The 15,229-nt window shown below is 38.4% G+C and overlaps 2 long non-coding RNA genes across 19 annotated transcripts; one reads left to right on the top strand and one right to left on the bottom strand.

Moving 5' to 3' along the window:
• Positions 1 to 2,681: 2,681 nt before the first annotated feature.
• LOC127708792 (uncharacterized) lies at positions 2,682 to 4,528 on the top strand. Its single transcript, XR_007985387.1, has 3 exons — positions 2,682 to 3,190; positions 3,369 to 3,643; positions 4,351 to 4,528. It is a non-coding gene; the product is annotated as an uncharacterized LOC127708792 (long non-coding RNA).
• A 1,947-nt stretch (positions 4,529 to 6,475) lies between these two features.
• On the bottom strand, positions 6,476 to 12,947 carry LOC127708214 (uncharacterized). Of its 18 annotated transcripts, XR_007985198.1 has the most exons (6): positions 12,029 to 12,485; positions 11,017 to 11,673; positions 10,689 to 10,880; positions 7,492 to 7,705; positions 7,202 to 7,314; positions 6,476 to 6,502 (listed from the first exon to the last, which is right to left on the bottom strand). It is a non-coding gene; the product is annotated as an uncharacterized LOC127708214 (long non-coding RNA). The 18 variants fall into 18 exon arrangements; XR_007985195.1 differs by lacking the exon at positions 6,476 to 6,502 and having other exon boundaries at positions 7,143 to 7,314; XR_007985205.1 differs by lacking the exons at positions 6,476 to 6,502; positions 7,202 to 7,314; positions 10,689 to 10,880 and adding exons at positions 9,950 to 9,987; positions 10,337 to 10,512 and having other exon boundaries at positions 7,425 to 7,843; positions 11,181 to 11,673.
• Positions 12,948 to 15,229: the final 2,282 nt, after the last annotated feature.

The raw sequence follows: 15,229 nt of genomic DNA, 5'->3' as shown, positions 1-15,229 counted from the left end.
GGCCGTTAAATGAAATATATTTAAACAGGCAGAAATTCCGTCCAAATATTTCAATTTCAACTCCATCATGAAATGGTATTTATCCCATCCATTGATAAAACAAGTCACATCTCTTTTTAGGCATATATTCAGTACCACAGTAAATCTGCATCTGTCAACGGATTATTTGTAGGTGTAAAACCACCAATGCACCCACTTCCATTTAGAACGTATGTAAAAGTAGTCCTTCCCTGTAAAATACAGCACCTTTGATGTCATTGTTTAATTGAACTAAGATACACATTTGCAGAAATGGGGGTTGGCCTATTCCGTAGCTTCTTGGGGAAAAAAATGAGGGGTGTCACGGGGTATGACTATATAGGACTTGTAGAGGAGAAACAGGCGCATCTTTTGCGCAAGGTATTGAAGGGCGCTATGTTCAAAAATCTGAAACTAGAGCTCAAAATTTGAAAACAATTTGTTAAAAACAGGGGGAATGGCCTATTCCATGGCTTCTAGAGAAAAATAATGAGGGGTGTCACGGGTTATGACTACAAATGTCTTGTAGAGGAGAAACAGGCGCATCTTTTGCGCAAGGTATTGAAGGGCGCTATGTTCAAAAATCTGAAACTAGAGCTCAAAATTTGAAAACAATTTGTTAAAAACAGGGGGAATGGCCTATTCCATGGCTTCTAGAGAAAAATAATGAGGGGTGTCACGGGTTATGACTACAAATGTCTTGTAGAGGAGAAACAGGCGCATCTTTTGCGCAAGGTATTGAAGGGCGCTATGTTCAAAAATCTGAAACTAGAGCGCAAAATTTGAAAAAAAAATTGTTAAAAACAGGGGGGGTTGGCCTATTTCATGGCTTCTACAGAAAAATAAAGAGGAGTGTCACGGGGTATGACTATATAGGTCTTGTAGAGGAGAAACAGGCGCATCTTTTGCGCAAGGTATCGAGGGGCGCTATGTTCAAAACTCTGAAACTAGAGCTCAAAATTTGAAAAAAAAATGTTAAAAACAGGGGTAATGGCCTATTCCATGGCTTCTAGAGAAAAATAATGAGGGGTATCACGGGGTATGACTATAAAGGTCTTGTAGACGAGAAACAAGCGCATCTTTTGCGCAAGGTAACGAAGGGTGCTATGTTCAAAAATCTGAAACTAGAGCTCAAAATTTGAAAAAAAATTATTAAAAACAGGGGGTTGGCCTATTCCATGGCTTCTAGAGAAAAATAATGAGGGGTGTCAGGGGGTATGACTATATAGGTCTTGTAGAGGAGAAACAGGAGCATCTTTTGCGCAAGGTATCGAACGAGGCTAAGTTCAAAAATCTGAAACTAGAGCTCAAAATTTCAAAAAAAAAGTGTTAAAAACAGGGGGGTTGGCCTATTCCATGGCTTCTAGAGAAACATAATGAGGAGTGTCACGGGGTATGACTATATAGGTCTTAAAGAGGAGAAACAGGCGCATCTTTTGCGCAAGGTATTGAAGGGCGCTATGTTCAAAAATCTGAAACAAGAGCTCAAAATTTGAAAAAAAATTGTTAAAAACAGGGGGGTTGGCCTATTCCATGGCTTCTAGAGAAAAATAATGAGGGGTGTCACGGGGTATGACTATATAGGTCTTGTAGAGGAGAAACAGGCGCATCTTTTGCGCAAGGTATCGAAGGGCGCTATGTTAAAAAATCTGAAACTAGAGCTCAAAATTTGAAAAAAAATGTTAAAAACAGGGGGTTTGGCCTATTCCATGGCTTCTACAGAAAAATAATGAAGGGTGTCACGGGGTATGACAATATAGGTCTTGTAGAAGAGAAACAGGCGCATCTCTTGCGCAAGGTATGGAAGGGCGCTATGTTCAAAAATCTGAAACTAGAGCTCAAAATTTGAAAAAAATTGCTAAAATCAGGGGGGTTGGCCTATTCCATGGTTTGTAGAGAAAAATAATGAGGGGTGTCACGGGGTATGACTATACAGGTCTTGTAGAGGTGAAACAGGCGCATCTTTTGCGCAAAGTATCGAAGAGCGCTATGTTCAAAACTCTGAAACTAGAGCTCAAAATTTGAAAAAAAAAAGTTAAAAACAGGGGTAATGGCCTATTCCATGGCTTCTAGAGAAAAATAATGAGGGGTATCACGGGGTATGACTATAAAGGTCTTGTAGACGAGAAACAAGCGCATCTTTTGCGCAAGGTAACGAAGGGTGCTATGTTCAAAAATCTGAAACTAGAGCTCAAAATTTGAAAAAAAAATATTAAAAACAGGGGGTTGGCCTATTCCATGGCTTCTAGAGAAAAATAATGAGGGGTGTCAGGGGGTATGACTATATAGGTCTTGTAGAGGAGAAACAGGAGCATCTTTTGCGCAAGGTATCGAACGAGGCTAAGTTCAAAAATCTGAAACTAGAGCTCAAAATTTCAAAAAAAAAGTGTTAAAAACAGGGGGGTTGGCCTATTCCATGGCTTCTAGAGAAAAATAATGAGGGGTATCACGGGGTATGACTATAAAGGTCTTGTAGACGAGAAACAAGCGCATCTTTTGCGCAAGGTAACGAAGGGTGCTTTGTTAAAAAATCTGAAACTAGAGCTCAAAATTTGAAAAAAAAATATTAAAAACAGGGGGTTGGCCTATTCCATCGCTTCTAGAGAAAATTAATGAGGAATGTCACGGGGTATGACTATATAGGTCTTGAAGATGAGAAACATGTGCATCTTTTGCGCAAGGTATCGAAGGGTGCTATGTTCAAAAATCTGAAACTAGAGCTCAAAATTTGAAAAAAATTGTTAAAAACAGCGGGTTTGGCCTATTCCATGGCTTCTAGAGAAAAATAATGAGGGGTGTCACGGGGTATGACTATATAGGTCTTGTAGAGGAGAAACAGGCGCATCTTTTGCGCAAGATATCAAAGGGCGATATGTTCAAAAATCTGAAACTAGAGCTCAAAATTTGAAAAAAAATTGTTGAAAACAAGGGGAATGGCCTATTCCATGGCTTCTGGAGAAAAATAATGAGGGGTGTCACGGGGTATGACTATATAGGTCTTGTAGAGGAGAAACAGGCGCATCTTTTGCGCAAGATATCGAAGGGCGATATGTTCAAAAATCTGAAACTAGAGCTCAAAATTTGAAAAAAAAATATTAAAAACAGGGGGTTGGCCTATTCCATCGCTTCTAGAGAAAAATAATGAGGGGTGTCACGGGGTATGACTATATAGGTCTTGTAGAGGAGAAACAGGAGCATCTTTTGCGCAAGGTATCGAAGGAGGCTAAGTTCAAAAATCTGAAACTAGAGCTCAAAATTTCAAAAAAAAAGTGTTAAAAACAGGGGGGTTGGCCTATTCCATGGCTTCTAGAGAAACATAATGAGGAGTGTCACGGGGTATGACTATATAGGTCTTAAAGAGGAGAAACAGGCGCATCTTTTGCGCAAGGTATCGAAGGGCGCTATGTTCAAAAATCTGAAACTAGAGCTCAAAATTTGAAAAAAAATTGTTAAAAACAGGGGGGTTGGCCTATTCCATGGCTTCTAGAGAAAAATAATGAGGGGTGTCACGGGGTATGACTATATAGGTCTTGTAGAGGAGAAACAGGCGCATCTTTTGCGCAAGGTATCGAAGGGCGCTATGTTCAAAAATCTGAAACTAGAGCTCAAAATTTGAAAAAAAATTGTTAAAAACAAGGGGAATGGCCTATTCCATGGCTTCTGGAGAAAAATAATGAGGGGTGTCACAGGGTTTGACTATATAGGTCTTGTAGAAGAGAAACAAGCGCATCTTTTGTGCAAGGTAACGAAGGGCGCTATGTTCAAAAATCTGAAACTAGAGCTCAAAATTTGAAAAAAAAATATTAAAAACAGGGGGTTGGCCTATTCCATCGCTTCTAGAGAAAAATAATGAGGGGTGTCACGGGGTTTGACTATATTGGTCTTGTAGAAGAGAAACAAGCGCATCTTTTGTGCAAGGTAACGAAGGGCGCTATGTTCAAAATCCTGAAACTAGAGCTCAAAATTTGAAAAAAAATTGTTAAAAACAAGGGGAATGGCCTATTCCATGGCTTCTAGAGAAAAATAATGAGGGGTGTCACGGGGTTTGACTATATAGGTCTTGTAGAAGAGAAACAAGCGCATCTTTTGTGCAAGGTAACGAAGGGTGCTATGTTCAAAAATCTGAAACTAGAGCTCAAAATTTGAAAAAAAATTTATTAAAAACAGGGGGGTGGCGTATTCCATGGCCTCTAGAGAAAAATAATGAGGGGTGTCACGGGGTATGACTATAGAGGTCTTGTAGAGGAGAAACAGGAGCATCTTTTGCGCAAGGTATCGAAGGAGGCTAAGTTCAAAAATCTGAAACTAGAGCTCAAAATTTCAAAAAAAAAGTGTTAAAAACAGGGGGGTTGGCCTATTCCATGGCTTCTAGAGAAAAATAATGAGGGGTGTCACGGGTTATGACTATATAGGTCTTGTAGAGGAGAAACAGGCGCATCTTTTGCGCAAGGTATCGAAGGGCGCTATGTTCAAAAATCTGAAACTAGAGCTCAAAATTTGAAAAAAAATTTGTTAAAAACAGGGGGAATGGCCTATTCCATGGCTTCTAGAGAAAAATAATGAGGGGTGTCACGGGGTATGACTATATAGGTCTTGTAGAAGAGAAACAGGCGCATCTTTTGTGCAAGGTAACGAAGGCGCTATGTTCAAAAATCTGAAACTTGAGCTCAAAATTAAAAAAAAAAAATTTAAAAACAAGGGGAATGGCCTATTCCATGGCTTCTAGAGAAAAATAATGAGGGGTATCACGGGGTATGAATATATAGGTCTTGTAGAGGAGAAACAGGCGCATCTTTTGCGCAAGGTATCGAAGGGCGCTATGTTCAAAATCCTGAAACTAGAGCTCAAAATTTGAAAAAAAATTGTTAAAAACAGCGGGGTTGGCCTATTCCATGGCTTCTAGAGAAAAATAATGAGGGGTGTCACGGGGTATGACTATATCGGTCTTGTAGAGGAGAAACAGGCGCATCTTTTGCGCAAGGTATTGAAGGGCGCTATGTTCAAAAATCTGAAACTAGAGCTCAAAATTTGAAAACAAAATTGTTAAAAACAGGGGGGTTGGCCTATTCCATGGCTTCTAGAGAAAAATAATGAGGGGTGTCACGGGATAGGACTATATAGGTCTTGTAGAGAAGAAACATGCGCAAGGTATCGAATGGCCCTATTTTAAAAAATCTGAAACTAGGGCTCAAAAGTAAAAAAAAAAAAGGAAAAAACAGAGGGGTTGGCCTATTGGTGTAATACCTCCATTGATTTTCTTTTCTTTTTTTTTTTTAAATTTGCAGTTTTCAAAAAAATGTGGAGAATTTATCTTTGTTTCAAATTAAAAAATTAACATAACATTTCATTGCATATAAGAAAATAACTATCACTGTCAGTTAACCAATCAAATTTGCCCCTTATTTAACCTGTGTACAAGCTTTAGTAACCATGCAACCTCAAGTTTCCAAAATATTCTACAGAAACCCACCCAAAAAAATGATGCTTTGAAATACCCAAGATACATGTATATGTTTATGACCCAGAAATGTTTTACTGCAATAAAATGATGGATTAATTACCTACAACTGTCAAATTCAAGGGAATATTTTTTCGACCTATTTTCGTATGCAACCGGATGTGACGTACCATGCATTCATTGGTGGTATTACACCTATTCAATGGCTTCTAGAGAAAAAAATAATGTGGAGGTTCACGGGGTATAGCTATATAGGTGTTGTAGAGGAGAAACAGGCGCATGGTTTGCGCAAGGTTTCGAGTTGCGCTTTGTCCAAAAACTGAAACTAGGGCTCGGAATTTCAAAAACAATTTGGGAAAAACAACTGGAATTTGCCTATTCCATAGCCTCTGGAAAAAATAATGAGGGATGTCGCGGGGTAAGACTATAAAGGTCTTGTAGAGGGCACACAGGCGCATAGTTTGCGCAAAGCTTCAAGAGGTGCTATGTTTAATTATGTCGAAAGGAACTAAAATTTAGTGAGGAACAAAGCCAACTCAAATGTCAGACAAGAACGTGAAAATCGTGAAAAAGACATATCAGAGTCAGCAAAGAAAAATTTCTTGTCATATGAAGTCGAAATGAAAATCCAAATTCCCCCATCCGAATCATATGATGAAAGAGATTGTAACATGTGTTATGTAAGTACTGAAATACCATGGAATAGGCCATTCCCCATGTTTTTAACAATTTTTTTCAAATTTTGAGCTCTAGTTTCAGATTTTTGAACATAGCGCCCTTCGATACCTTGCGCAAGAGATGCACCTCTTTCTCCTCTACAAGACCTATATAGTCATACCCCGTGACACCCCTCATTATTTTTCTCTAGAAGCCATAAAATAGACCAACCCCCTGTTTTTAATAATTTTTTTTCAAATTTTGAGCTCTAGTTTCAGATTTTTGAACATAGCGCCCTTCGTTACCTTGCGCAAAAGATGCGCTTGTTTCTCTTCTACAAGACCTATATAGTCATATCCCGTGACACCCCTCATTATGCTGTAGAAGCCATAGAATAGACCAACCCCCCTGTTTTTAACAATTTTTTTTCAAATTTTGAGCTCTAGTTTCAGATTTTTGAACATAGCGCCCTTCGTTACCTTGCGCAAAAGATGCGCCTGTTTCTCCTCTAGAAGACCTATATAGTCATACCCCGTGACACTCCTCATTATTTTTCTGTAGAAGCCATGGAATAAGCCAACCCCCCTGTTTTTAACACTTTTTTTCAAATTTTGAGCTCTAGTTTCAGATTTTTCAACATAGCACCCTTCGATACCTTGCGCAAAAGATGCGTCTATTTCTCCTCTACAAGACCTATATAGACATACCGTGACACCCCTCATTATTTTTCTCTAGAAGCCATGGAATAGGCCAACCCCCCTGTTTTTAATTTTTTTTTCAAATTTTGAGCTCTAGTTTCAGATTTTTGAACATGGCGCCCTTCGAAACCTTGCGCAAGAGATGCGCCTGTTTCTCTTCTACAAGACCTATATTGTCATACCCCGTGACACCCCTCATTATTTTTCTGTAGAAGCCAATGAATAGGCCAACCCCCCTGTTTTTAACAATTTTTTTCAAATTTTGAGCTCTAGTTTCAGATTTTTGAACATGGCGCCCTTCGTTACTATGCGCAAAAGATGCGCTTGTTTCTCTTCTACAAGACCTATATAGTCATACCCCGTGACACACCTCGTTATTTTTCTCTAGAAGCCATGGAATAGGCCATTCCCCATGTTTTTAACAATTTTTTTTCAAATTTTGAGCTCTAGTTTCAGATTTTTGAACATAGCGCCCTTCGATACCTTGCGCAAGAGATGCACCTGTTTCTCCTCTACAAGACCTATATAGTCATACCCCGTGACACCCCTCATTATTTTTCTCTAGAAGCCATGGAATAGACCAACTCCCTGTTTTTAATTTTTTTTTTTTCCAATTTTGAGCTCTAGTTTCAGATTTTTGAACATAGCGCCCTTCGTTACCTTGCGCAAAAGATGCGCCTGTTTCTCTTCTACAAGACCTATATAGTCATATCCCGTGACACCCCTCATTATTTTTCTCTAGAAGCCATGGAATAGACCAACCCCCTGTTTTTAATTTTTTTTTTTCCAATTTTGAGCTCTAGTTTCAGATTTTTGAACATAGCGCCCTTCGTTACCTTGCGCAAAAGATGCGCCTGTTTCTCTTCTACAAGACCTATATAGTCATATCCCGTGACACCCCTCATTATTTTTCTCTAGAAGCCATGGAATAGGCCATTCCTCCTGTTTTTAACTATTTTTTTCAAATTTTGAGCTCTAGTTTCAGATTTTTGAACATAGCGCCCTTCGATACCTTGTGCAAAAGATGCGCCTGTTTCTCCTCTACAAGACCTTTATAGTCATACCGCGTGACACCCCTCATTATCCTGTAGAAGCCATAGAATAGACCAACCCCCCTGTTTTTAACAATTTTTTTTCAAATTTTGTGCTCTAGTTTCAGATTTTTGAACATAGCACCCTTCGATACCTTGCGCAAAAGATGCGCCTGTTTCTCCTCTAGAAGACCTATATAGTCATACCCCGTGACACTCCTCATTATTTTTCTGTAGAAGCCATGGAATAAGCCAACCCCCATGTTTTTAACACTTTTTTTCAAATTTTGAGCTCTAGTTTCAGATTTTTCAACATAGCGCCCTTCGATACCTTGCGCAAAAGATGCGTCTGTTTCTCCTCTACAAGACCTATATAGACATACTCCGTGACACCCCTAATTATTTTTCTCTAGAAGCCATGGAATAGGCCAACTCCCCTGTTTTTAACAAGTTTTTTCAAATTTTGAGCTCTAGTTTCAGATTTTTGAACATAGCGCCCTTCGAAACCTTGCGCAAGAGATGCACCTGTTTCTCCTCTACAAGACCTTTATAGTCATACCCCGTGACACCCCTCATTATTTTTCTCTAGAAGCCATGGTATAGGCCAACCCCCCTGTTTTTAACAATTTTTTTCAAATTTTGAGCTCTAGTTTCAGATTTTTGAACATAGCGCCCTTCAAAACCTTGCGTAAGAGATGCGCCTGTTTCTCTTCTACAAGACCTATATTGTCATACCCCGTGACACCCCTCATTATTTTTCTGTAGAAGCCATGGAATAGGCCAACCCCCCTGTTTTTAACATTTTTTTTCAAATTTTGAGCTCTAGTTTCAGATTTTTTAACTAAGCGCCCTTCGATACCTTGCGCAAAAGATGCGCCTGTTTCTTCTCTTCAAGACCTATATAGACATACCCCGTGCAACACTCTTTATTTTTCTCTAGAAAGCATGGAATAGGCCAACCCCCCTGATTTCAACAATTTTTTTTTAAATTTTGAGCTCTAGTTTCAGATTTTTGAACATAGCGCCCTTCGATACCTTGCGCAAAAGATGCGCCTGTTTCTCCTCTACAAGACCTGTATAGTCATACCCCGTGACATCCCTCATTATTTTTCTCTAGAAGCCATTGAATAGGCCAACCCCCCTGTTTTTAACAATTGTTTTCAAATTCTGAGCTCTAGTTTCAGATTTTTGAACATAGCGCCCTTCGATACCTTGCGCAAGAGATGCCACTGTTTCTCTTCTACAAGACCTTTATAGTCATAACCCGTGACACCCCTCATTAACTTTCTCTAGAAGCCATGGAATAGGCCAACCCCCTGTGTTTAATATTTTTTTTCAAATTTTGAGCTCTAGTTTCAGATTTTTGAACATAGCACCCTTCGTTACCTTGCGCAAAAGATGTGCTTGTTTCTCCTCTACAAGACCTATATAGTAATACCCCGTGACACCCCTGATTATTTTTCTCTAGAAGCCATGGAATAGGCCATTCCTCCTGTTTTTAACTATTTTTTTTCAAATTTTGAGCTCTAGTTTCAGATTTTTGAACATAGCGCCCTTCGATACCTTGCGCAAAAGATGCGCCTGTTTCTCCTCTACAAGATGTTTATAGTCATACCTTGTGACACCCCTCATTATTTTTCTCTAGAAGCCATGGAATAGACCAACCCCCTGTTTTTAATATTTTTTTTTCAAATTTTGAGCTCGTTTCAGATTTTTGAACATAGCGCCCTTCGATACCTTGTGCAAAAGATGCGCCTCTTTCTCCTCTACAAGACCTTTATAGTCATACTGCGTGACACCCCTCATTATCCTGTAGAAGCCATAGAATAGACCAACCCCCCTGTTTTTAACAATTTTTTTTCAAATTTTGAGCTCTAGTTTCAGATTTTTGAACTAAGCGCCCTTCGATACCTTGCGCAAAAGATGCGCCTGTTTCTTCTCTTCAAGACCTATATAGACATACCCCGGGACACTCCTCATAATTTTTCTGTAGAAGCCATGGAATAAGCCAACCCCCCTGTTTTTAACACTTTTTTTCAAATTTTGAGCTCTAGTTTCCGATTTTTGAACATAGCACCCTTCGATACCTTGCGCAAAAGATGCGCCTGTTTCTCCTCTACAAGACCTTTATAGTCATACCGCGTGACACCCCTCATTATCCTGTAGAAACCATAGAATAGACCAACCCCCCTGTTTTTAACAATTTTTTTCAAATTTTGAGCTCTAGTTTCAGATTTTTTAACATAGCGCCCTTCGATACCTTGCGCAAAAGATGCGCCTGTTTCTCCTCTAGAAGACCTATGTAGACATACCCCGTGACACCCCTCATTATTTTTCTCTAGAAACCATGGAATAGGCCAACTCCCCTGTTTTTAACAATTTTTTTCAAATTTTGAGCTCTAGTTTCAGATTTTTGAACATAGCGCCCTTCGATACCTTGCGCAAGAGATGCACCTGTTTCTCATCTACAAGACCTATATAGTCATACCCCGTGACACCCCTCATTATTTTTCTCTAGAAGCCATGGTATAGGCCAACCCCCCTGTTTTTAACAATTTTTTTCAAATTTTGAGCTCTAGTTTCAGATTTTTGAACATAGCGCCCTTCAAAACCTTGCGCAAGAGATGCGCCTGTTTCTCTTCTACAAGACCTATAGTGTCATACCCCGTGACACCCCTCATTATTTTTCTGTAGAAGCCATGGAATAGGCCAACCTCCCTGTTTTTAACATTTTTTTTCAAATTTTGAGCTCTAGTTTCAGATTTTTGAACATAGCGCCCTTCGATACCTAGCGCAAAAGATGCGCCTGTTTCTCCTCTACAAGACCTATATAGTCATACTCCGTGACACCCCTCATTATTTTTCTCTAGAAACCATGGAATAGGCCAACCCCCTTGTTTTTAACAATTTTTTTTTCAAATTTTGAGCTCTAGTTTCAGATTTTTGAACATAGCGCCCTTCGATACCTTGCTCAAGAGATGCGCCTGTTTCTCCTCTACAAGACCTATATAGTCATACCTCGTGACACCCCTCATTATTTTTCTCTAGAAGCCATGGAATAGGCCAACTTTTCAGATTTTTGAACATAGCGCCCTTCGATACCTCGTGCAAAAGATGCATCTGTTTCTCCTCTACAAGGCCTATATAGTCATACCCCGTGACACTCCTCATTATTTTTCCCTAGAAGCCCTTGAATAGGCCAACCCCCTGTTTTTAACAATTTTTGTTTTAAAATTTTAAGCTCTAGTTTCAGATTTTTGAACATAGCGCCCTTCGATACCTTGCGCAAAAAATGCGCCTGTTTCTCTTCTACAAGACCTATATTGTCATACCCCGTGACACCCTTCATTATTTTTCTGTAGAAGCCATGGAATAGGCCAACCCCCCTGTTTTTAACATTTTTTTTCAAATTTTGAGCTCTAGTTTCAGATTTTTGAACATAGCGCCCTTCGAAACCTTGCGCAAGAGATGCGCCTGTTTCTCTTCTACAAGACCTATATTGTCATACCCCGTGACACCCCTCATTATTTTTCTGTAGAAGCCATGGAATAGGCCAACCCCCCTGTTTTTAACAATTTTTTTTCAAATTTTGAGCTCTAGTTTCAGATTTTTGAACATAGCGCCCTTCGATACCTTGCGCAAAAGATGCGCCTGTTTCTCTTCTACAAGACCTATATAGTCATACTCCGTGACACCCCTCATTATTTTTCCCTAGAAGCCATTGAATAGGCCAACCCCCTGTTTTTAACAATTTTTTTTTTCAAATTTTGAGCTGTAGTTTCAGATTTTTGAACATAGCGCCCTTCGATACCTTGCGCAAGAGATGTGCCTGTTTCTCCTCTACAAGACCTATATAGTCATACCCCGTGACACCCCTCATTATTTTTCTCTAGAAGCCATGGAATAGGCCAACCCCCTGTTTTTTATAATTTTTTTTTTCAAATTTTGAGCTCTAGTTTCAGATTTTTGAACATAGCGCCCTTTCATACCTTGCGCAAAAGATGCACCTGTTTCTCCTCTACAAGACCTATGTAGTCATACCCCGTGACACCCTTCATTATTTTTCCCTAGAAGCCCTTGAATAGGCCAACCCCCTGTTTTTAACAATTTTTTTTTCAAATTTTGAGCTCTTGTTTCAGATTTTTTAACATAGCGCCCTTCGATACCTTGCGCAAAAAATGCGCCTGTTTCTCTTCTACAAGACCTATATTGTCATACCCCGTGACACCCTTCATTATTTTTCTGTAGAAGCCATGGAATAGGCCAACCCCCCTGTTTTTAACATTTTTTTTCAAATTTTGAGCTCTAGTTTCAGATTTTTGAACATAGCGCCCTTCGAAACCTTGCGCAAGAGATGCGCCTGTTTCTCTTCTACAAGACCTATATTGTCATACCCCGTGACACCCTTCATTATTTTTCTGTAGAAGCCATTGTATAGGCCAACCCCCCTGTTTTTAACATTTTTTTTCAAATTTTGAGCTCTAGTTTCAGATTTTTGAACATAGCGCCCTTCGATACCTTGCGCAAAAGATGCGCCTGTTTTTCTTCTACAAGACCTATATAGTCATACCCCGTGACACCCCTCATTATTTTTCCCTAGAAGCCATTGAATAGGCCAACCCCCTGTTTCTAACAATTTTTTTTTTCAAATTTTGAGCTCTAGTTTCAGATTTTTGAACAGAGCGCCCTTCGATACCTTGCGCAAAAGATGCGCCTGTTTCTCCTCTACAAGACCTATATAGTCATACCCCGTGACACTCCTCATTATTTTTCTCTAGAAACCATGGAATAGGCCACCCCCCCTGTTTTTAACAATTTTTTTTCAAATTTTGAGCTCTAGTTTCAGATTTTTGAACATAGCGCCCTTCGATACCTTGCGCAAAAGATGCGTCTGTTTCTCCTCTACAAGAGCTATATAGTCATACCCCGTGACACCCCTCATTATTTTTCTCTAGAAGCCATGGAATAGGCCATTCCCCCTGTTTTTAACAATTTTTTTTCAAATTTTGAGCTCTAGTTTCAGATTTTTGAACATAGCGCCCTTCGATACCTTGCGCAAAAGATGCGCTTATTTCTCCTCTACAAGACCTGTATAGTCATACCCCGTGACACCCCTCATTATTTTTCTCAAGAAGCTATGGAATAGGCCAACCCTCATTTCTGCAAATGTGTATCTTAGTTCAATTAAACAATGACATCAAAGGTGCTGTATTTTACAGGGAAGGACTACTTTTACATACGTTCTAAATGGAAGTTGGTCCATTGGTGGTTTTACACCTACAAATAATCCGTTGACAGATGCAGATTTACTGTGGTACTGAATATTAGCCTGACTTGTTTTATCAATGGATGGGATAAATACCATTTCATGTTTGAGTTGAAATTGCAATATTTGGACGGAATTTCTGCCTGTTTAAATATTTTTCATTTAACGGCCGTTGCTGTCTTATTCATTTTTTCGGTTTTTAGATATATCGCCTTATTGTTCGCTGGCTTATTGTTCGCTAGTTATTGTTCGCTAGCTTCAGCCTGGTTATAGAAACACATTTTTTTTAATTTTGTTTTTACCGATAAATGTATAGATAAATGTACAGCCGATCAACATGACGCTTTTACACTTAAAGCAGCAATATCAGGCGAGACATAGGGTTCCGTGGAATATTTTACAATTTTATTACAAAAATACTGCTTCCGTTTGAGAACTTAGGATAAAAACAACAAGACAAAGTGGTTTGGGGATATCCCAATTATGTAAGAAATACTGTAAACTTTTTAATACTTTTTTTCTTATTATTGTCTGCCGGTTACCTTTTTCATGCTAAATAACTCTGAACAACCACTCGAACTTTAATTTGAACTTTAACTCAATGGATAGCGATACCCATCCAAAGCACATTAAACAAATGATATATTGAAATCTGTTTAAAAATAGAACATATTTTTTCCGAATTGGTCACGTGGTTTAACCTCATCAAGTAATGGGATAACCACATCAAAGAATGACAGGACCACATCAAATAATGAAACAAACACATCATGTAGTGCAAAATCGTCAAAGTTTGAAATATCATTACGTAATGTTAAAACCATATAAAGAATAGGCAAATCATCATTACGAAATAACAAAACCACATCATGTAATGAAACAACTACATAACGTTAAGTCACATTCACATCAAGTAATGTTAAAACCACATTGACTAATGACACAACCACATTAAATTATGGTGAAACCACATCGAGTAATGACAAAACCATATTGAGTAATGACAAAACTATATCAAGTCAATACGAAACCATATCGTGTAATATCGAAATATCATTTAGTAATGACTATTCCATATTGAGTTATATCAAAACATCATTACGTAATGTCAAAACCATATTAAGTAAAGACAAAATATCATCAAGTTATAATAAAACAACATAAAGTAATATCAGAGTTCCACATAAGACAGCTGAGGCGTTCCATATACTGGCTTCCGAATCTGCACAAAACTCCTTACAAGTATAGATTTATTTCGTCTTCAAGGCATTGTTTCACTACTAAACTATCTATTCTACTTACTAGTACACTTGGTACAATCAAAAACCTTGTAATAAATTGTTCAAATAAGGCCTTTGAAAATAGTGGAATTTTAAATTACTTTTGGAGTGTCAAAAATTTGTTGGAAGTACTTGATAAATTGCATGCTTATATTGGTGATTTTGAATCTGTTTTGATTTTTCTACCCTATATACCACTTTGCCTCATAATCTTATTAAGAAAAAATTCACATACCTGATTAAATTGGCATTTAAAAAGACGGAATGCGAATATGTATGTTCGAACTCTTTTAGGTCATTTTTTAGTAACAACAAACAAAAGAACTATGTCAATTGGAACTGCTTTAATACTATAACTGCCCTTGAATTTTTACTAGATAACATTTTTGTTTGCTATGGAGATTCCGTTTATCGTCAGGTTATCGGAATTCCATGGAACTAACTGTGCACCACTTATTGCGGACCTGTTTCTGTATTGTTATGAGTTACAATGTATGACTAAAATCAGCAAAGACCCATCGAAACAACATCTGATTCAAATATTTAATAACACCTTTAGATATTTAGATGATATATTGTCTCTTAATAATGACGACTTCAGTATGTACAGTACACTAAAGAGATTTATCCTTCCGAACTGACTTTAAATAAAGCTAATACTAACAACGAACACTGCCCTTTCCTGGATCTTGATATCTATATCTTTAATGGGAAGCTTAATACCAAAATCTATGATAAAAGAGATGAGTTTTCCTTTCCTATTGTTATTATCCATTTTTAGATGGTGACGTTTCCTTGTTACCATCTTATGGTGTTTATAT

This window comes from Mytilus californianus, unplaced genomic scaffold (genome assembly GCF_021869535.1).
Source record: "Mytilus californianus isolate M0D057914Y unplaced genomic scaffold, xbMytCali1.0.p SCAF_7, whole genome shotgun sequence".
Taxonomy (NCBI): domain Eukaryota; kingdom Metazoa; phylum Mollusca; class Bivalvia; order Mytilida; family Mytilidae; genus Mytilus; species Mytilus californianus.
Note: the sequence above shows the minus strand (reverse complement) of the source record. Positions and strands in the feature narration are given on the sequence as shown.